Source organism: Phyllostomus hastatus, unplaced genomic scaffold (assembly GCF_019186645.2).
Source record: "Phyllostomus hastatus isolate PE091 unplaced genomic scaffold, TTU_PhHast_1.1 phas_contig_1162, whole genome shotgun sequence".
NCBI classification, from domain to species: Eukaryota; Metazoa; Chordata; class Mammalia; order Chiroptera; family Phyllostomidae; genus Phyllostomus; species Phyllostomus hastatus.
In genome coordinates, this window is record NW_025333537.1 from 1,717,816 (window position 1) to 1,739,907 (window position 22,092).

The window sequence follows — 22,092 nt, forward strand, 5'->3', positions numbered from 1 at the left end:
TCTCCTTGAGTCCCAAGCTTAGCAGACCCTGGTTTGGAGTCAGTGAGGCCAGGGTTCAAACCCCAGCTCTGCTACTTTCTAGCTCTGCCCACCAAAGGTGAGCCGCTTGATGTCTGTGGGCCTCAGTTCTGCCGTCTGAGAAACAGAGAGGGAACTAGCTGCCTCCTGGGTTGTTTAGAGGATTTAATGAGACAGCGTGCTTAAAACCGCCTAACTAGGTGTCTAGCACCTAGGGAGCGCTGTCAAAGGTGGGCCTTGTCGCGTGCCACATCAGAAGACGGGTTCCTTTCCCAGAGCTTTGCTGTGGGTCCTTTGCAGATCTGAGTATCTATCCTTCTTTATTGTTTCCACTTGACCGATGCAGATACGGAGGTTCAGAGTGGGTGCTGAGACATACCCACAGCCCCAGAGCTCGGAAAGAGTCTTCTGAAACCGGCTCAGAGAGGGTAAGTGATCGGCCTGAGGTCACACAGCCTAAACCTACTGCCTCCGAAAACAACAAACCCAAGACCAAAAGCCAAACTGCCCTCTGTTGGGTGGTTGCCATCTGTGAGGTGCCCTGTTAAGTCTCGTGAACAACAGCAGCGGCAGCGGCAGCAACGAAAACTCTGCCATTTACCGAGCGGTTGCTCAATGCCAGGCAGCTTGGCACTTGGCGTAATAGTCTCAGTTAATTCCCCAGACGCTCCTAGGACGGGGTCTCTCCAGCCCGTTTTTCCAGCCGAGTACACTGAGGCTGGGAGGCAGAGGCCCCGGCCCGAGCTCCGCAGCAGGCCTGGCACCGGGTCTGCCCAGCTCCCCGGGAGGCTGCGGGAGGGCCAGGTGGCATGCAAGGAGTTAAGCGGTAGGCAGTGCTGTGGTTCCGTGTGAGGAGCGCGCCGGGCCGAGGCTCTGCTGGCGGCAGCGGCGGCAGCGGCAGCGGCAGCGGCGCGGGGAGCTGGGGCTGGAGACATTAAGTCCAAGGTAGCGACGATCGCGGCAGGGAGGAGGCAAACGAGCGAGAGGCGAGGCGGCGGGGGCTCGAGTCCAGTCGCAGCCCGCGCCCCGCGCGCCCCGGGCCCGGGCATCCCCGGGACGGGTGTGCGCGCGGGGCCTCGCCGTGGAGCGGGGGCCTCGCGGTGGCGCGGGGTCCCCGCAGTGCCGCCCGCCCGAGCGCCAGGCTCGCAGGAGCCCGGCTTTCACTTCCTCTGCCTCCGCCCGTCTCCCCTGCTCGCCGGCTGGCGTCGCCACCGCCTCCTCGTCCCCGGCCACCGCTGTCGCCGCTGCTGCAATCCAGGACGCACACTTCCACTTTCCCGCTGGAGGCGGAGGATGCCCCTTGCACCAGACCCGGAGAAGTAACGCCCGGGCCCGGCCGGAGGAGCCTCGGTGGCCAGAAAGGAAACCCAGCTCCGCTTCCCTTAATACCACTGCAGCGGCTGCCAGCCGGGAAGGCGCCCGCGGAGTGGCTCGCCGAGCGAGCGGGGCGAGGGAGTCTCAGAGAGGAATCCCGGACGCCCGCGGGGCTCCGCGGGAGGAGTTTGCAAGTGGCTGAGACCCTCTCAGGTAAGGTTGGCGCGGGCTGAGCCGGGTAAGAGGGTTCCCTACGGGAGTGGGGCGCCGAGCTGCTACTGCGAAACGATTCTTCTTGCCCCCCGCCCGGGCTTCCAGTTCTAGCCACTTCTCCGCAGGCTGGGGGTTCAGCGTCCAGAGCCCGGTGAGTAAAGAACCTACAGTGGTGACAGCCGGGCTCTGGGTAAATGACAAACTTTCCTCTGGCAGAGGATGGGACGTTCTGGCTCATCCAGGGCATCCTTCTCCTGGACATCCTGCTGGGTCCCCAAAGGCAGGCGCTCACAGGCTTCTCGGGCTGAGCTGGCCAGGGGCAAGGCGGGGGACCCTTTTAATTTGACTGATGTATCACCCCTTTGTTGGTGAGTTCAGAGTTCTGAGGGAGAAGCGCGTCCTGTTTTCAAGTTGGTTTTGCAAGGGATTTGCTGGGGGTGATCCTTTGCTAGACGAGGTTCCCTGTTGTCTGCAACCAGCACCCAGGGCTGCCCAGGTGATGGGCGTTGTGTCCAGTGCTTTGCAGGCTTGCTTATGCTCATCCCGGAGTGTGTGTGTGTGTGTGTGTGTGTGTGTGTGTGTGTGTGTAAGGAGAGGGAGAGAACTGAGGGGCAGGGGGACCCATTCAGCTGGACCACCTCCATCCAAGCCCTTCCAGCAGCCCCAAGTGCCATAGCAGGAGAGGACTCGCCTCCCTGGCGGTGACCCCAGGAGAGGTGGGGGACCACCTTCCGTTCCTTGCAGCTCCCGAGAGGACCCCAAGATTGGGGGAAGTTTCCTGGGCCACTCAATGAGACCATTCAGGTCGGAGCTCGGGAGGTGCGAAGGTTTTGCAGAGAAGGAGCTGGACTGGACCGTTGGATGGGGGCCTCTGGCGTTCTCGCCCCCAGCTCCGAGGACGTGGGTGGTCCCCCACACCGCAGGCCCCGAGAGGCTCTGAGGAGGCCAGCACACAGCTCATGAGTTTGGCCGGATTATTCTTCCTCCTAATGAAAAGCATGATTCAAAGAGGCCACCTTGTCTCCAAGGCTCATTTTGGAGCTACCCCTGTGGCCACAGCCCTCTGGAAGGCATTGTGCTTCCTCGCTGGGGGTTCGGCCTGGGGCTGGGGTCATCTGAATGGAGGGGCTGGTCTGTGAGGCAGGCAGGGGAGGCACTTCCAGCCACAGCCCGAAGGGGGGACGTATTTCCCTGGCCCTGTAATTGCCTGCTGGGGCTGGAGGCTGCCTCTGGGCAAGAGCATTGCTGTGTGGGTCTCAGACAGCACTTGAGGCATGAGGTGGGGGTCCGAGGTCCTCTTGCTGTTCTTTGGGAGCCTGACCTGAAGCCAGGCTAGGAGTCTCTTCCTTAGGCTGCCGAGACCCACACATTTCTCCAGGGCATCAGAGACCCACTCTTGTTGCCCTGGGGGGACCCCATCTTTGGGGCAGGAGGTTCAGTTTCAAGTCTGCCTTTAGTTTGCTGTGTGACTTTGGGAAAATCATTAGACCTCTCTGGTCCCAGCTTGTATAAAAGGAAGAGATTTCATGTATCCTCAGAGGTCCCAGTTCAGACACTCTATGACCCTGAGCAATGATCACAGAAGAGATTTTTTCTAAATCCCAGGAGTAGGGGTAATTTCGTGTTTCAGGGGCTTGGGACTGAGGCACATCTGAGTTTGACCACCCGTCACCCTCCAAACTGTGTTCCCTCCACCACACAACGGGGAGCTCCTAGTTGCGACTTCAGAAGGCTGTCAGGAGGGCCGAGATGGTGCATGAAAGCACTTAGCAGATCCCGTGGAGACGGGAGTGGAGCTCCGCAGACACAGCAGCAGAGCTGTCTGTTTTCGGGTGTTGTGCGTGGACATCTGGCTGCCGTCTTCCCCAAGGAGGCTGGCCCTGTCCCACGTGAGCACCAGGTGATCCTTGGCTGGGGGGCAGGGCCCCCGTTCTCTGCAATCACCTGGCACCTGCAGTCCCTGCCCCTTCGCCGCTTCTGCCTAAAAGCAGGGCTGGACCAGCAGCTTCTAGTGGGGAGCCCGGGGCCATCTGGGGAGGCATGGAGGCATCCAGCTGTTATGTCACCATGACAACAGGAGGTGGAGGAAGTGGAGGTGAGCTGTGTGCACTGCTTCAACTCTGCAGCTTTCTGGGGACCCAGGGCAGAGAAGTTCCGTGTGTCCGGGTGTCGGCACTCGGACTGCAGAGAGGCTGTCTGAGCCGGCGAGGCTCCTGTGGCCGGCAGGAACGGCCACGCTTGGGAAAGTGCCTTGCGTGTGCACGTGTGTGTGGAGGTGGGGGGCACGGGGTGTTGCTGAGATCGTGGGGGAAGGCAGTAGGTTGGTCAGTCTTATGTGTCTCTGAGTGGTTCCGAGGCTTGGGACAGCGACGTCCCCCTCCACACCGGGGCTGTCCGGGCTCCACGCTGAAACCGCCATGGGGAAGGCAGACCTCACCTCTGCTGACGCGGAGTGAGTTAACGGGTGCTCAGAGGGACGGGGGCAGGGTCGGGGGCGGGGGCTGGGCCGCCGCGGGCTGGCTCGGTCCGAGCAACTGGCTGAGGAAGCGAACAGTTTGCCCTCCTGGTGGAGTAAGATGGGGATGTGTGTGGACGTATGTGTGTGAGTGTATGTATTCTCTCGGAGGCTTGGGCTCGTGTGCGGTGAGAGTGCGTCCGCATGGGTTTATGTGTACGTGTGCGTGTACGTGGCCCACGAGAGAACGTGTGCTGGTGTGAGTCAGTGTGAGTGCGGGGACTGAATGCACTTGTGAGCTCACGCACTTGTTTGCACGTGAGTTGGGTACACCTCTGTGACTGGCCTGTGCACCACCGCACAGGTGCGTGTGTGCACTCTGAGGGGCTGTGCGGCGAGGGGCTGGTGCTCGGCGGGCTGCCCGCACTGTCTGCACACGTCTGTGTGGGCGTCTGTGAGTGTACACGTGAGTGCAGTGATGATGCGAGTGCGAACTTGTGTCTCTGTGTGTACCTATGAGTGTTAGACACGCTTTTGATTGCATCTCTGTGTGTACATGTGCTTCTGTGGGTGTGCACATATGTGTATTCTGGGCAAACTTTTTGTGCACTGGTGTGTACATGTATGCTGCTGAGTGTGTGTGTCTGTGTGCCATGTTACATGCATGGTTGTAACTCTGAGTGTTTGTGTTTCCTAGTGCCGGTATCTGGGTGTATTGGTTACAATGTGCCTTTGAGTGTGTCTCTGTGTGTCTGTGAGTGTCTGTAAATGTGTGTGCTGGGGCATTGCAGTGTGACTTCGGAGCATGTTGCATGTGTACGTGTGAGTGTCAGCGTGTGTGCCTGGGATGTTGCACTGCTCTTCCCCGCACATCTCTAGGTGTGCATTGTGTGTTTCTGAGTGTGTGTGCTCATCTGTGGGGCCAGGTCACTTTTGTGTGAGTTTCCTGCGCTGTGTGTGTTTCCGAGATGTGCATCTCCGAGGGTCTGAGTGTCCGTAGGGGTGTACAGGTGTGTGTGTGAGCATGTAAACACTGCTGAGAGGCTCCAAACAGAAAACACTTCCAAACCTTTAGAACTTCTCTCCTGCCTGCTCTTCAGGTTTGAACGGGCTCTCGCTGTGCACCTGCCGGGGGTTGGTGCCACGATCAGGGCAGCTCTGGGCTGCGTGCTGGGGGGTGTTGCGTGTTTGTTTCCCGTGTGCCTTAGATCAAAGCCCGTGCATTCCCCTCCCCCCAGCTCCCTCAACCCCCAGAACAGCCTAAGTCCCTGTCTCCAGAAGCCTGCGCTTTCGGACGGTTGCTAAACAAACACTCACAGATGTTAGGAGCGCAGGTATCATTCCAGGCAGGAGGTTGCGCACCAGCAGCCTGGGATGAGGCACGGAGCATCTTCGCGGCACTGTTTCTAATTAGGAACAACTTGTTTTCCTTAAATAAACAAACCAAGTGAGGAAAGAAATTGCCCAAGATTAATGGTTCCCTGGAGCAGGTCCGGATGTTGGGAAGATGGGGGTGGAGTCTACACATGTTACTGCTAAGGGTGTCTTCCACATTTTGACCAAGAGCTGAGGAGGAAGCTTGTGAGGCAGGGAAGCCTGGGCAATGTGAGGCCCCTTTGCGGGGTTCGGCTGGTGTTTGGTTATTGGGGTACACGCATCAACGGCTCCAGCTCCTCCTTTCTCCCTGGGCCCACTCCTTCAGCCAGGCAACTTCGCCATTCTTCCCACTGAAGGGACAGGCAGGGTTTATGTCCCTGGCCCTTCACCTTGGGTTTGGCCACGTGGCCAGCTTTGGCCACGAGGGTCAGGTGGAGGTTACAGTGTGCTCATTCTAAGGCTAGGGCTCAGAAAACCTTGCGTGCTTCCGCCATGGCTGGGAGGAGAGCTCCTCCAAGGTGGTCATCGCCCCCCTCAGCCCGGCCCAGAATGACCCTGAGCCCAAACTTCAGCACAGAGCCCAGCTCAGCCACAGTCAGGTTCGCTAAATACGCCCCTCTCACTGCACGTCACCGGGGTGTGGTGGTTGTTTGTTACACACCCTTATCGTGGTTACAGCTGACCGATGCAGTCAAAGGCACTCTGCGTCTTCTCGTCCTCTGAGAGGTGCTCACTCAGAACCGTACAATGACCACCTGTACTGTCCTGCCGTGGCTGTCCCTACCTTGCTTTCTGCTCATCCTGACATTAGCGGTGATAATAATAATAATAATAATAATAATAATAATAATAATAATAATAGATGTTTGTGGAGTGTTTACCAGATACCACCCCCTATGCCTGAGGCTTTATAGATCTCCCATTGCTTACTCATAGCAACCCTTTGAGGTCGTTTCTCTTACAACCTTCTGTTATCACCCGCAAGGCTCAGAGAGGTACACGTGCTTGCACAGGTCACACAGCCCAGAAGACGCATACCTGGGATTTGTACCCAGATCACAGCCCGTCGGAGACCATGTTTTTAACCGCGATGCCACATTGTACACCCCCCGTCCCCGTGCCGGCAGGCATGCCTGACACACTGACACCCTAGCACGCATTCCGCATTTCCCCCTTTACTGGCCTGGAGGTTAGGTCGGCAGGAATGACTCTTCCACAGAAACGGGAAGGGTCTCTTTGGGGAGGCTGCGTGGTGAGGCGTGTGCTCATTCATTCGTGTGTTCACTCACGGAGCATCCGTATTTGCTGACACTTGGTATTTGCTCAGAATCTTCTAAGGGCTCTGAAAATATAGAGATGAGAGACCCCAGTTCTGTGCTGGGCTCTGAAAATACAGAGATGAGAGACCCCAGTTCTCTCTTCAAGGGGCTTACAGTCTGGAGAGGAGGCCGGAGAACCTGGGCTCTGGGGGCAAATGAGACTGGGAGCCATGACCGCCTCTCCTCCGGCCCCCCCCCGCCCGCCCGCCCAGCCACCGCCGGGAACATCTCCTCCACCCACCCCAACCAGGTCGCCGGGAGGATCCAATGAGAGCGTGTTGACCGGGCCCTTCACACAGTGCCCGGCAGGTCAGAAGCAGTAGCCCTCCTTCCTCCTATTCTTTCTCTTCCTTTTCCTTCTTACGGAGGAAACGCTGGAATGTCACAGCCAGAGCAACACTGACGTGGAAGGAACCAGAGGCCGCGGCATCTCTGACGGGGCTTCCGACCGTCCTCTGGCTTTGTCTGAAGCTGAGAGGTTCTCCGGAATGCGCGTTTCCGTGCTGACACCAGCTGGGTCCTGTGCAAACCAGTGAAAGTGGTTGCCCGAGGCCCCGGGGAGGTGTCGGACCCAGCTTGGAATGACTGAATGACAGAGGACAGGGCTCGACAGACTGGGGCTCACAGGCCAAACCCGGCTCCCTTCCTGGGTTTGTAAGTGCAGCTTTATTGGGACACAGCTACACCCGCTTGTTCATAGATTGTCCGCTTCTCAGCTGCAACTGCAGAGTTGGGCAGTTGTGACAGAGACCACGTGGCCAGCCAAGCCTAAAATGGCTACTACCTGGCCCTTTGCAGAAAGCATTTGCTAACCTCTGACCTAAAAAAGCCCAGCCGGGGTCCTGGGCCTTGGCCAAGAGGGACAAGGCCAGCATTCGATGTCCCCGGGTCAATCACTGATGAGGCTCACATCCGTCCCCAGGTGGGGCGTCTAGGGGGTCAGGAAAAGCGCAGCAACTCCAGAGACTTTGTGAGCTGGGAGAATTATTAGACGGGGAGATGTAGACCCAGAGAAGGAAAGAGACATCCCAAGGCTGCCCCTCCAGTGGGGGACAGGTGACGCTGGTCTGAATACCCGGAGCTCTAGGAGGACCGCTGTGGCCCCCTCCCAGCCCCACCTCCAGCAAGTGCATCCTGGAAACCCAGCACACTTCTCGCGTCCTGACGTGCGAGTTTTCTAGCTCAGCTTCCAAATATGGCATTTGCCGGTGCCTTGAAATTCTCCGCGTTGTCCTGAGTGCAGGGTGAAGAGAAGAGCCCCTGGGTGGGATGCGAAGGGTCCTCACTCTGCTACCCATCGACCGACGGAGTGGTCTTGAGCGAGTTTCTGTCCCTCTTGGGTCCTCAGTGTTCCCACCTGTAGAACGGGAGAGGAGTTATGTATAATCGCTAAGGACATTTCCAGTCTGCCCTTTTACGGTCCCATTTCTTTTCTAATTGGAGTCACCCCCAAACCTTCATAATACATGTTGGCCTCTGCAGCAAGGTCCTCCTGATGATGACAATCGCCATCACCCTTGTGGCCTCCGTCTGTGGGTGTTCCAGTGCCAGGCACAGTCACCAGAGCTTCCCTTCCATTCTCTCGCCGAGTCCCTATGAGTTAGGAGACCTCTGTCTCCACTTTACCCATCAGGACACAGAGGCTCATGGAGGTTCAGTCACGTGTCCAGGGTCACACCGTCTGTAAGTGGCAGGGCTAGGCTTTGAACCCAGGTCTGTCTGACCCCAGAGGCTCTGCGCTCAGCCCCTCCTCCCTTCTGCCCCTCTGCCCCCCGTGGTGTCGCCACTGTCTCTCCCAGGTGGAGGCGATGAGCTGTTTTCGGGACCCCTCGGAGAGGAACCCATTCCTCTCTGCCTCATTTGTTAACATGGAAGTGACATGAACCCAGCCAGGGTCCCTTGTCACAGGCCTGGTGACAGCGTTCGTGGGTGTATGGGCGCGGCTGCAGCCTGGGTGGGCACGAGGGACTGCAGGTGGCTGAGGGGTCCCCTCCAGGACAGCAAACAGCCGATGACTCAAGAGGTGAGGGGGGCACCAGGCTCTGGCTTCGCAGTTTCACAGACAATCCCTGGACTTCCAGGAAGCTGGAGCCACACACTGTTTGCCGTGATGAACTGTGTGGAGGTTTCTGGAGAGACCAGATCACTCCTGTTTCCCTGTCTCTTGGGTTGTCCCCAAGGTGTGATGCCCACCTTGTGGGGCGAGGAGAAGATTCAGAGTCGGAAGCAATCATACTGGCTTTCGTTTCCACAAAGTTCTTAGGTATATCGCCGTGCGGCGGACAGTTTGTTTGTCCCAGAGACCCAGCTACACGTAAGGCAGGAACAGTCGTCCCACTGAATCATCCCAGCGCCCGCGTCAGAAAAGGGCCAACGTGCCTTCACGCAGAGGCTGCTTACCCTTACTTCGCGCCCCGTTCCAGTCAGCGCGGTGACCTGATTTCCCAGCCGTGTAGCCCGGAGAAGGACCACATCAGGAGTGTGCGGGATGGAGGGGAAAGCACAGGGAGCAGCCAGAAGCAGCAGCCGGCAGCTTGAGAACAGGAGCAGAGGTGAAGAGATGGTAAAAGTAAGCATGAAAATGAGGAATCACAGTGCGAGGAGGGCAGGGATTTAATGCAGGGGTCAAATGGCCCCCTCATCTCAGTAGCTGGCTTTCATTTCAGGGTTACCCAACAACGTAACCAATCAGAGAACAATGTACAGTAGCCCCCCCCCCCTTCTCCGTGGGGGATGCTTCCCAAGATCTCCGGTGCATGCCTGCAACCAGGAACCCTATATATTCTGTTTTTCCGGTAATACATATCTATGATAAAGTTTAATTTATAAATTAGGCAATTTCACCGATAGAAGATTCATTCTTCACTGTAGATCTTAGCAACCTTGGTGTTCGATTTTCTTTCCTACATTATTAAGTCGAGAACGTTCACCTTTCAACTTAAAGGAAACACTTTACGACTTCTCTTGGGCATATCGGAATGGCCGGCGTCACTACTCTTGTCCTTTCGGGGGCACAGACACGTCAAACAGGGTGCCCTGAGCGCAAGCGCTGCCGATCCGATAAGCCGACAGCTACCACGTGACTCACGGGGCAAGGCGCGGGTAGAGCCTGGAGCCGCTGGACAGAGGGGCGGTTCACGTCCTGGGCTGGGAGGAGCAGGGGGCGTGAGATTTCATCCCGCTACTCAGGTGGTGTGCCACTGAAAACTTCGGAATGGCGTACTTCTGAAACGAGCGGTCTAAATGCACCGCCGTTGACCGCGGGCACCTGAAAGCATGGCAAGTGAAGCCGCGGATGAGGCGGGGCCACTGCCACGCAGTGCGCTGAGTTGCGGAGCAGCTTCCGGGATGGCCCAGCCTGGGAAGACACAGTCACTCCCCATTCAATAGGTGGGGGGAAGGGCAAAGAATAATTCATCGTACGAAACATTTTGATCCCACGGTTAACTGAGTGTTTCTGCGCATGATGCCCTGGGTGCCTGGAAAATCCACTTACACGGAGCCCCTCATTTTGCAGTGTTGTGTAAGCAACATCTTTCTGCACCGAGAAAAGGATCCGGCAGGCGCCCGAGAAGGAAACATTCTTGGCATTCAGACCAGGGGTTCAGACGCGGGCCACTGACCCACAGCCCATGAAGCGACCGCGGGCCTCAGTGTTCCCATCTGTAAAGTGAGGACAGCTTCAGGTGGTGAGCTGGCACTGCTGCTGGGAACCAAACCATCTGTCTGTGCCTGGCCTTGGGTTTCCGGCTCGTGATGTTTGCTTCCATAATTCAGGCGTAGGCGGGTCACTGCAGAAACCAGTCTAGAGGGGACTCTGAGATGCATCATATAATTACATCTCCAAATAACTGCCAGGAGGGAAAGAATCTGCAACTGGGGTGAAGGAGGCACGAATTAGGGCATTGAAAAGGAAGGCTTCCCCAAGAAAGGGAAAAATGAGCTGGAACCTGAAGGATGATGGGACTAACCAGGGGAGAGGAGTGGGGAGATAGACGAAACAGCACGTGCAAAGGTCCTGAGGTGGGAGGAAGCGTGGCAGGAACCAAGAACACAGACACCAGAGCTTTGGGGTGGGGACGAGCTGGTACGTGATGAAACGGGCAACTCTCAGGGCCTTGCGGGCCCCGTAAGTGTTCTGCTCTGTACCCTTCCAGCAGTGGGGAGCCTTATAAAGATTTTAAGTACAAGGAGTGAAACGGTTCCATTAAACCCTGGCCAGAGCAACTAGAAGAAACCTTGCGCTCACATGAGGTGGGAGCCCATTGAAACCCCAACAAAGAGGGAGCAGAGGGGCATCGACAATTTCAGGTTTTTGGCCTCATTATGCAAAACACACAGCCCTCCGAGGGAGAGGTGAGCTTTGGGAAAAGGAGCCGACCAGTGAGTTATTTAATGTGCTTGAGGTTGCTGACACGCCCCTCTCTTACTTCCATTGTCACCTGATGGCCTATGTGCTATTTTTAAGTTTTATTGGAGATTTTTTTTTTAATTAAAGGAGTTTATTTTTTTTTCTGAAAAATGCCAGCTGGGTTCGATAAAACAGAATTTAACAATCATGCTGGGGAAATGCCACAGGAAGCTTCGATCTCTCTCCTTCTGGCATCACCATGCCGCCTCCCCTTCTCCCTTCCTGGCCTCCCCTGACACACCACACCACACCACACCGCACCACACCACAACACACCGGCAGCTCTGAACACGTGCTGTTTCTAAACCCCCCACCCCTCAGCTCCTGGAGAAAGGACAGCCCTATACGACACCAGGATTGCTGACCTAACCGCTTTAGGTTTAGGGCAAATCTTGCTCAAATCCAGGTGCTACCAGCTCACAGCTGTGTGACCTTGGTATTCACTTCAATCTCCTTAGCCTCCAGTTACTCATGTAAAATGGAAATCATGGTAGTCTTTACAGTCACCAGGAGTCTTTTGGTTCTAAGAGACAGAAAATCCAAGGTAGATATCAAGACACTCTTAGTCTGAGACATAAAAGGGAATAGATTGGCTCATGTAACTAGCAAGACCTTCAGGCTTGGCTGGATCCAGGAGCTTGACAATGCTATAGCTGTCTCTCTCTTTTCCCCCTGCCTGCCCTCCCTGCCTCCCTCTGAATTTTTTGGACTCTCCTTTTCTCTGTGGGCTTCCTTCTCAGATTGGCTCTGGCTCTCTTCTTCTGGGCTCAGATGCCCATCAGCAGCTCCATGCCTACACCGTGCCAGCTGCAAGCTCCGTTCCAGCAGGTCCTGGAATTGAGCCCCGGGGCCCCCTGGAACCAATCACCATAGCCAGGGAATGGGCCATGTTGTCGGGCCAGATTGAGGTAATGTGACCAACCCTGGAGCCTCATGGGGGGTGAATGGCCTTTGCTGCTTCCTGAGTCACAAAGACCAATAGTGGGAGAGGGCTGGGCTTGCGAAGGAAAACCAGGACGCAGAGAACAGAAGGAGGGAAGGTGAATGCTGGTCACACTAAAGTGATGAATCAGCAGGCTGTCTAGTCCTCACTCAGAGGGTGGTTACGGAGATGCAATGAGCAGAGGCATGCAAGGTTTTTAGCACCGACCCCAGCATGCAACGTACTCAGTAAGTGCTACCTATTATTACTGCTCCGCTGAGGACTATTATCGGCGTGGTGATCATAGAGGCCAGGCAGGGGCCCTGCGAGTATTCAGGGCAATGGGGGACACTTGCAACCAGAAGTCTTGGCCGAGACGTCACACAGATGGATGCTTGCGAGCCTTGGACCTGTCCCTTCCCCTCCAGCTTTGGCTGCCGAGAGCCACTGTGCCCCTACCTCAAGGGCCACTTCACCAGCTAAAAGCCATGGTGGCTGCAAGGAAGCAGAGAGGGTTGCACATCCAGACGCTTCCAGTGACAAGCAGGTCCCAGAGGAGGGAGGCAGAGCAGAGGGACAGGAGTGAACCAGAGACCAAGTGCCTCGTTTGGGGGAACAGAGGGGGATCCCTGCTCCAGTCCCCGGCCCTCTGTCACTCCATGAAAACGCAAGCCCAGGGCGACCATGTCTCTTGATAGTTTTTTCCAAGAGAATTCCACGTCTTGTTGCAGAGTCCCCTTGATTGTAAGTGTTGACCACCAACCAGGCCCTTATAAAACTGCAGGACAGACCGAACAAGCGTGTCTGTGGGCACAGTGGACCAGCACTGTAAGGGCAGGTCTCACCAGCGTAAGGGGCACAGAGCCTGTCTGTCTGAACCCCGGAGAACTCGCACTGCCCACAACCTCGGAAGACACCCCGGTCCATTGTTCTAGAAGCCTCCGTTGCGTGCTGTATGTTGTCCTATGTTGTCAGCATCCTCTTGGACGGCCCCAGGCAGACCTTTTAACTCTGAGCTGCACCGTGTTTAACAGGCTCCGTGGCCGGAATTCAGCGAGAACGGTTGCTTCAGAGCAGTTCATTTTGCTGCCTGAGACCATTAGTGTTCTCCCTGACTTCCTGCTTCGCACTGTTGGTTTCTGGGATAGAACTTCTGCCAAGGCTGAGAAGGTGACTCAGCTCCCATCCTCCCTGGCGAGGGGGGCTTGACCCCGGCTCTGCCAATCTCTGTTGCACGACCGAGGGCAAGTCACTTCGCCTCTCCGAGCCTCGGTTTTCTTACCTGCACCATGGGATCCTCGTTGCTCTTGTGTCCTGAGGAGCCGTTGGGCACATAGTAGGAACTCGATAAAGCTTTAGCTCCCTTAAAACTCCAGTGCCAGCAGCCTGGGCAGAGGGGGAGTGATGACCATACTCCACGTATGTACTGAGCGCTCACTTGGTGCCAAGCCCTTTCTGAGCACGGCCCCCTCTTCTCCACACGTAGGCCCGGAGGGTAGTGGCTTTACTATCGCTGCCTTCATTTTTGATACACTGAGGCTCTCCTCAGTGAAGGCATCTGCTGAGGTCACACAGCTAGATGAGGCAGAGCTGAGGTTTGCACCCCAGCATGCCTGAACCCGGGGGTCCTGCCTCTCGTGAAGGGCCCCGTCTTCTAAAGGAATCAGTTGCAGCCACACAAACCTATGGTTGCCAAGGGCCCCATAGCAGTGGAGTCTCAGACTCAGCTCTGCTACCGACTTGCTGTGTCGCCTCGGGAGGCTTTCTTGACCTCTCTGGGCCTTCCTCCCCCCTCCCCCCCAGCTCCTTAAACCAACCTTGCTTCCTCCCACCTCAGGGCCTTTGCCCATGCTGTGCCATCTGCCCAGAACACTTTCCTCTCCATCTTCCTTCGGCCAATCACAGCTCCTTTCCGTCCGGGGTGGAGCATTACTTCTGAGATTCCTCTGCAGCTTCCCTGGACCAGGTCAGAGCTCCCTGCTGTGCACTCTCCACACTCCACACCATTCCACAGGGGTTTGTGATTACAGCACTGTCGCGCTGATTTAACTAACCTGTGTCTCTTCTACCAGTCCGTCACGTCGAGGGGATCGAGGAGCCGTTTAGCTCCCTTCCTGTGCTCACACGCTAAGCCTGCCACATGCAAACAACACGAGGAGGTGGTTATTAACTGGAAATTAGAAGGAGGCTTGAGGACGCTCACACACTGCTGGCAGGAGTGGGAGTCAGTGCAGCTGCTCTGGAGAACCACCTTGCAATATTTACTAAAGCAGCACGACACTCTTCCACTTGGAGACGGAGCCTCAAGAGAGAGGCTATATATACAATAGTCACAACAGTGAAAAACTTTGAGGTGGGGCAGCTGAGTGCCGAATACCTGCGGTGGTGTAACACACAAGCGACTCGAGGCTCCTTCATGCCGTGATAGCACAAGGCCAGGAGGACGAGCAACCCGCAGCTCCGTGCTGCGAAAGGATCAGTCGTGCAAAAGCAATGCCAGATGCAAAAGAGCATGCGCTATACAGAATGTTAATGACACGCAGCTCAAAGTAGAAGCTAAACTGGAGTGTTTGGGGATGCATGCATGCTTAGGTGGGGGCGTCACAGAGGGGAACAAGGAGGAAATGACCGTGGCAGTCACGGGGGTGGTTACCTCAGGCGGGAAGGAACAGAGGAGGGGCTTTGGCGAGCTGACCTTATTCCGTTTCTTGCCCTGGAAGGTGGTTGCTTGAGTGTGTGTTACTGAATTCATCAAATTATACACTTTACTTTGTGTTTTCTTTTGTATGTGTGTCATGGGTCCCATGAAATGACCCCTGTGTCCCCCCAGATACTTACCCCTGGGGGGGACCCCCCTGGACCATATCACTCAGCCTTATGCTCAGAGGACATCCCAGGCCATCCTGTCTTAAGCCAAGTTACTGTCTCCTTAGCAGAGAGGGGCCGTGGCCCTCTCTGTCCTGCAAGCCCTCGGGGACCCAGACTCACAGGTGTACAAACAACCCAGGCTACTTTTGTCTCGGCCACCTAGTCAGAGGACACAATTAGCTTCTTTTTCAGAACGTGATAGAGATGGAGGGTTGATTGCCCGAGGAGAAAATAAAGAAGAAAGAGAAAAATAAAACCCGAGAAACATTTTCAAGTTTCTAGTTTTGCATGCTTTTTTTTTTTTGCAAGTTTCCAGAAGCCGGAGAGATAAGATGTCCCGGATGGAGAGTCAGATAGCAGGGCTGGCGCGGGGATCCGCATGGGGACATGGGCTCCAGAGGGGGGCAGCCTAGGGTCCAGGACAATTAGGTCATTGGGCTCAGTGCCACAGTCATTCTCCCGCAGCCCGACCTCCCTTTCTGTGCAGGCAGAAGGGTGGGCCTGGACCCTGCCATGCAAACCACGCCCTCCACCTGGAGCACAAAACCGCCGCGACTTGACTAGGTCCATGGTGCCTAAGTCAGGATGGGCGGGGACTGGGGGCTTCCAGGGGCTTCCAGAAGTGCAGTTAATGGTTTTGGATTATTAACTGCTTCATGAGGAACTTTATTCATCCATCTTTTTAAAAAAAATTGGTAAATCTCCCACCCACCTTCCACGCAACAAATGTGTTAGGCTCAGCTTACACTGGACTCTGCTAGGCATCAGGGATGCAGCAGAGGGACCAGTCGGTTTGGGTTTTCCTGAAATTTTCCCAGCTGTAGCACGGAAAGTCAAGGCAGCCTGGGAGCCCCTCAGTCCCAGGCAAACCTGGACAGTTGGACCTTGGTGCACAAGACTCTTCTGATGCTCACCCAGTGGAAAAGGCAGGAAATACAAACCAGCCCATCAGTGCTTTGATGAAGGAAGGGCAGGGCGCCGTGGAAGCCCAGAGGAGGCCCCTCACCCAGTGGAGGGTATCTAAGAAGGCGTCCTGGAGGAGGCGGTATCTAGAGGACCCAAGCCCTCCTAGAGGAGAAGGGTCAGGCAGGAGTGAAGGGTGGGTGGGAGAGGTGAGAGCCTGCTGGGTTTGAGGACGTGAATGGGGTGCACTGTGATTGGGAAGAGGGTGAGGAGGGGTCAGTCATGGTAGACCTTTCGGCTCAGGGTGGGCACCCACTGGGCTTTTGGTAGCCCTAGGGATTCAAGAAGGGAGGCACCAAATTTCTATATGAAGATGGCTGTGGCTGCTCTATAGAGTCGAGGAGGGATTGGCGGGGGAGGGAGAGTTAAGCGTGGACATGAAGAGACCATTGGGTCAGGCCGCTCATGAATCCTTCTAGCTGCTCTGACCAGAAGCCCCGGAGCCGTCTTTGAATCCCGCCTTCCTCTGCGACCCCCATAAGCTCTTCAGTCACTCCAGCCCCGGATCACACCTCCAGCCCCACCCCGGCCCCATGCAGGTCATTCCCCCTTCTCTGCTCTCGTCCCCAGCACTTATCACTTCTAACCCACACGCAGCTGACCCACTTCGTTCACTCTCTGCTTCCTCCCTCCGAACAGGGCTTCTCAGCCTTGGCACCCTTGGCGTTTCGGACCGGATCGTTCCGTGTGGTGGGGCAGCACTAGGCGTGTAGGACGGCGAGCAGCGTCTGATTCCAGGAGCACTTCCCCCTCCACTGCGACAAGCAGAACCGTCGCCAGACGTGGCCACATGCCCGCTGGGGTCGGGGGAGGGCGGCAAAATTGCCACCTGGACCAGTCATGACTCGTTCCCTGGGAATGAGCAAACTGCCACCCCCTCCCAAAGACACGGGTCCTGTGAGCTAAGCAGAGGGAAGTGGGTACATAGGGTCCGTGACAAACAGTGCATGCCGGACACTGCCACACCAAGTCCTTTCCTGCCTTCTTTCCTTCCCTCCCTCCTCCCTCCCCCCTCCCTCCCTTCCCCTCCTTCCGAGAAAACTTTATTTACGTTGTGTACAAACACGGGCAGCCTGATCTGGGATTTGGCCCTTTGGGTGTAGTTTCAGACTCTTGGGGGAGGAAAAAAAAACAACCAAACAACCAACCTCTTCTTCCTGAGATAAAACGTTTCCTTTAAAGCAGGAGCTGCCCAGTCCGTCCGCCACCTTCTCTGTGTGTTGTTAGCCACATAATAGACAATAACTCCATTCTTTTAAACCTCTCTGCCCTTATTTTTTCTCTTGGTAAAACACACATAAAACTTGCCACCGTAACAGTTTTTAAGTGGACAGTTCAGTAGTATTAAAGACACTCGTATTTTGTGCCACTGTGACCGCCATCCACCCCCAGAAGTCTTTTCGTTAGGGCTTCTTCATCGAAGGTGGGGCAGCTGAGATCGTCCGGACCCACGCTCGCAGTTTCGACCCGGGGAAACTGATGCCCAGAGGGAAAGGGACCCGCTGAGGTCCACAGCCAGTTAGAATCAAAGTCAAGATGAGAATCCTGGCCTCACGCTGCCCAGCTGCCCCCAGCCAAGTGGCCCTCCCAGGCATTTCCCAGAATTCCTCGCACACAAAAGTACCACATAAAGATTGAGTGACTGCTGGGGACTGGGGACTCCACTGAGGTGCTCCTGGGGACCAACCCAGTTCTCTCTCTAATCTCTGGGAGTACTGGAGAGGAAACCCTACTCCACAGGCTAATGGCCAATTAATGGCTCTCTTCGGCCAGATAGCGTTTCTCCTTCTTTTCTTCCAGAAATTGTGTTGGCTTCCCCTGAGATCCAGCCAGCTCTTTCTAGTAGTTCCCTCCGTCCTCTCCACGCCCTCCCCTGCCCACGCCCAGGCCAGACGGGAGCGCTGCTCCGAGATAAGAGGGCTATCGATCCCCTTTCACGGTCATCACCGCCCCGCCGGACCCATCTCTGGCGTCTGAGATGCTTCAGTTACCCTCACAATGAGGGCATTTAGCCCAGCTCTCCTCCCCCGGGGTGCTCAGTGGCAGAAACCGGAGGAAGAGCAGAGAGGAGAGAGAGAGGCCCCAGAGCCCAGCAAAACCACCCATTGCGAAGGCGACGGGGCTGGGAGAAGGAGGCCCAGGCGGCTCTGATTTCAGAGATGCTTTAGAAAGCGCCTCTGCGTGGCTCATTTCCCCCGTTGGTGGGCTGACCGGGGACCGTGCCCGAGGAAGGACAGAGTTAGAGGCTCCATTCAGGCAAAGCGAGGCGAGGGTCCAGCGGGAGCGGGGCGGGGCGGGGGCCGGGAGAACAAGGGCTCTGTGTGCTCGCGGGCACAGAGATGTGAGCCCCGGGCTCCCCGCGGCCCGGCCCGGCGTGCGATCAGAAATCTGCAGCGTGGCCGGGGGACTGGGGATCAGGACTGCACCGACGCCGTGTAACTGAGCCACGAGCTGCAATGGGGAGGATGGCGAATTCCCCTCTCGGAGGCCAAGCCTGCTGCTATGGGGTGAAGACGGCTCTCAGGAATGAGCCGGGCCTGTCTCAGGACCCCAAGGGGAGGGCTTGGGGTTTCTTCCACTGGAGACAGAGAAGAGCTCGGGGGAGGGGCTGCAAACTCCCGTGGCCTTGGGAGCCAGGCAGGTGACTGAAGGCAGGTGTGTCACAGACCGTGGCAAGTGGGGGAGCCCCCGCCATATTCGAGGGCTCCGTTCCCCAACATTAATTGATAAGCTAGGCCAGAGTCCAGCTCCTCCACCCGCTAGCTGAGTCACCTCACACAAGCCGGTGTAGCTCCGTGCCTCGGTTTCCCCATATTGAACATCCAGTTAGTGCTGTTACTTACCCTGTGGGGTTAGTAGGAGGATTCAAGGAGTTAACTCACAAAAGCTCATAGACCAGCGCTGGTTCACTTTTATCTCTGAAGAGAAGCGGGAACTCTGGGTTTGTAATCAGAGGCTCCAAATCATTCACTGTTGGCCATGAACCCAAATAGAAAAGTGAGTAAATGCAAGCTTGGCCTGGGCTCGCTGCAGACCACAGCCCGCGGGCAGGGCTGGCAACCTCTGGCCAAGGGTTTTGGGGAGACACAGGCTTAACATGTGACCTGACCTGTCTGTGTCGTGTTTGCGTCTCGAGGCGTCAGTTGGGGGCCTGGAAGGAGGCGATGACTCACTGAAATCGGGCGGCGGGGGCGGGGGGAGAGTTTAATAATGGTGGGGGCGTGATGTGGGGAAATCGCAAGGGACTGTGCAACACTCAAGCTTCGTTACGGAGGGGAGCTGTTACCGCCCCTCGCCCTGGAAAGACAAAGGGCAGGAGCAGTGACAGGAAGCAGGAGGAGGGACCTGTGTGGAGAGGGCCGCCTGGAGGAATGGTGGTCTTCAGTCGAGGGGCCTTGCCAGCCCTGGTGGCCCCACAGAGAGAGACGGGCTCGGGGGAGGAGGCTCTGACTGTTTCCTACCCACCTTCCCGTCTCCTGCACAATGGGGTGGCCTCCCATTGGCCGAATTCAAGCAGAAGCCAGAGAACCAGAGAGCCTGTTGCTGTGGCCCATGCAGACCACCCCCAGACGGATGGGGTCCATGCAGACCACCCCCAGACGGATGGGGTCCATGCAGACTGCCCCACAACAGGGAACACCATGGAGAAGAGTAGCAGTAGGTGTTCAGGGGCAAGTGGAAGACCCGTGATGCTACCACCTGCCTGGATTCAGAAGGCTACCTCAGTCTGGCTGAAGTGTGATGCTCTTAGCACACAGCCGTGGCGCTGGGTTGAAGGCATTCTCGTTGTTGTTACTGAAGGGAAGGCAGAGGCAGTGCGAGGGAGCCCCCCCCACCCCACATGTCCTCAGAGTGCCTAACTGGCCCCCGAGAGGCGTTGAAGAGTACACCAGTTTCCCACGGCTGCTGCAACAAATTACTGCCAACCTGATGGCTTAAAACAGCACACGTTTATTCTCTTACCGTTCCAATCATCGAAGTCCAAAACCGGCCTCCCTGGGCAAATATCAAGGTGTCCGCCGAGCGGAGGTCCTTCGGGAGACCCTCGAATCATTTCATTGCCTTTTGTGGCTTCTAGAGGCTGCCCGCCTTCCTGGGCTCCGGGCCCCCTTCCAAGTTCAAAGCCAGCATCTAGGGCCCTCTGGCCTGCACTCCTCTTGTCTCACCTGCTTCTCACTCGGACCCTCCTACCTTCCTCTCACCCAGGATGCTTGTGAGACATTGTGCCTGCAGGATAATCTGGGACTACCTCCCTCTCCCCACCCCCCGTCACACCCTAAACTTCGCCCATCTGCAAAGTCTCTTTTGTAGGGAAGAGGACAGATTTGCCGGTTCTGAGGATTAGGACGGAGACATCTCTGGGGCGATGTCCTTGGGCTCGCCACAGAGGAATTCTGGGAAGCTTCTCCAAGGAAAAGTAACCTCCTGCTACCGTGCCCAAGAATCCAGAGTGCCCTCCCCGAGTTTATGCCTCTTTCTTTGAATTAATGATGTTCCCAGACTCCCGCCCGTCTTCGTCTCCCTCCCAGGATTTTCCCAGAGCTGCATTCTTGTCTTTAAATGGATCCTCCATCAACTCACTGTCTTACTCGCTTCACCCTAAGTGGGAACATATGTAACATCAAGATCTGGTGTTCACTTATAATCTTTCTAACTCTTCCCGTCAAAATAATTACGTAACTGTTGACGTTTGAAGACAAGTTGACACAGGAACCCCCTGAAAGTGCCTCGTGGAGCACCATGCCTGCGCATGCGGCCATGTGGCGGGGAGCTCTGTGTCGCCGTGTGGAAAGGCACACAGTTGCCTGGATGTCGCGTAGATGTCCCGGCCTGCTGCCTGCGCAGCGGCCGCACGAGTCAGGGCTCCCCGGAGGATCAGAACCCACAGAAGATACACAGAGAGACAGAGATTTACAACCGGCTCACACAGTTACACAGACAGCAAGCTGGAGACCCAGGCGGAGCTGACGGTCTAAGCTCCGGTTCGAACCCAAGTGCAAAGGCGGAAGAAGACCGAGGTCTTGAATACAGTGAGGCAGACAGCAAGTTCTTCCTCGCTCCACCGTTTTGTTCTGTCCAGGCCCCCTCCAAAGGATTGGACCAGCCCCACCCACACCCTGGGGAGCAGTGTTGGCTTTCCTCAGCCCTCCCATTTAAACGTTCATTCATTTCACCCAGAAACCTCCAGAGAGTAATGTTGGACCAAATGTCCGTGGCCCTGTCGAGTGGACACACAAAATAGGGTATTGCGGAAAGAGCTCTGAGAGGGGAGTGATGAGACCCGGGTTTAGGTTCTGGGCCTGCTCTGGGACACTGGCCAAGTTTCCCTGTCTCCCGGGGCCTCAGTGTCCTCGATAAGGACAGTTCCTCTGGTTCTCCCGAGCGCAGACACGCTGTGCCTCTGCTGCTGGCTCACTGGCGCTTTGGTGACGAGAGGCTGGACCATGGGACAGGCAGGTGCTGACCTGGACAGCTGGAGTGCAGGGTGCTACTAGAGGTATCGGAGGGGTCTGCCTGCCCAGGGACCAGCATGGCCTGATCTGGTTGGGCCTCACCCTGTGCACGCATCGACCATGGCCCTGGAGGGAGACCGGGGGTTCCTGAGCCTTGTAGCCACCACGCCAGGTCTAGAGGAAGGACTGAGTATATTATCTGGTTGTTGAATGACCAGTTGACTGACAGAAGAAAATTGCACTGGCAGTGCAATGTACCTGGTAGGCCCAAGAGATCAGTGCTTACTGAAAGGCCCCTCAAAGGACTGGACACCTCAGAAGACTTAGTAGTGAGCAAGCATGTGAGCCCTGAGTCCAATGTGGGTTCAAATCCCAGAACCGCCACTTAGGAGCTGCCTGACCTTGGGCAAGTTATTTTGCCTGCCTGAGCCTCAGTGGTTTCATCTGTGCAATGGGGATAATAATAGAACCAACTTTGTAAGTCCGTGCTGAGATTTAAATGAGATCATCTATGCAAAGTTCACAGCCCAGTGGGTGACACATAGTTAGTGCTTCATGAGTGTTAACAGCCCCCCATGGCTGTTATTATTGTTATCCTCTTGCCCCCCGGTTGTCTGGCGAAGATGGAAACATCCAATAACACCCCATGCCTCTCCGGGGCCGTGCAGAGGAGCTAGGTGACTGCTGGAGATGCCCCCACATCTGAGGGTGCATTTGGGCTTCTTTGAAATACACCTTGACCTTCCCCTCCACGAGATCGACCCTCCCCCCCACGAGAT

The 22,092-nt window shown here is 56.3% G+C and overlaps 1 protein-coding gene across 1 annotated transcript in view; it reads left to right on the forward strand.

The window, feature by feature from the left end:
* The first annotated feature begins 929 nt into the window (after positions 1 to 929).
* WSCD2 (WSC domain containing 2) overlaps positions 930 to 22,092 on the forward strand; it is a 95,257-nt gene continuing 74,094 nt past the window's right edge. The window contains exon 1 of the mRNA XM_045846256.1: positions 930 to 1,545. The gene's annotated coding sequence lies outside the window, so the exon portion shown is untranslated. The remainder of the gene's footprint in view (positions 1,546 to 22,092) is intronic.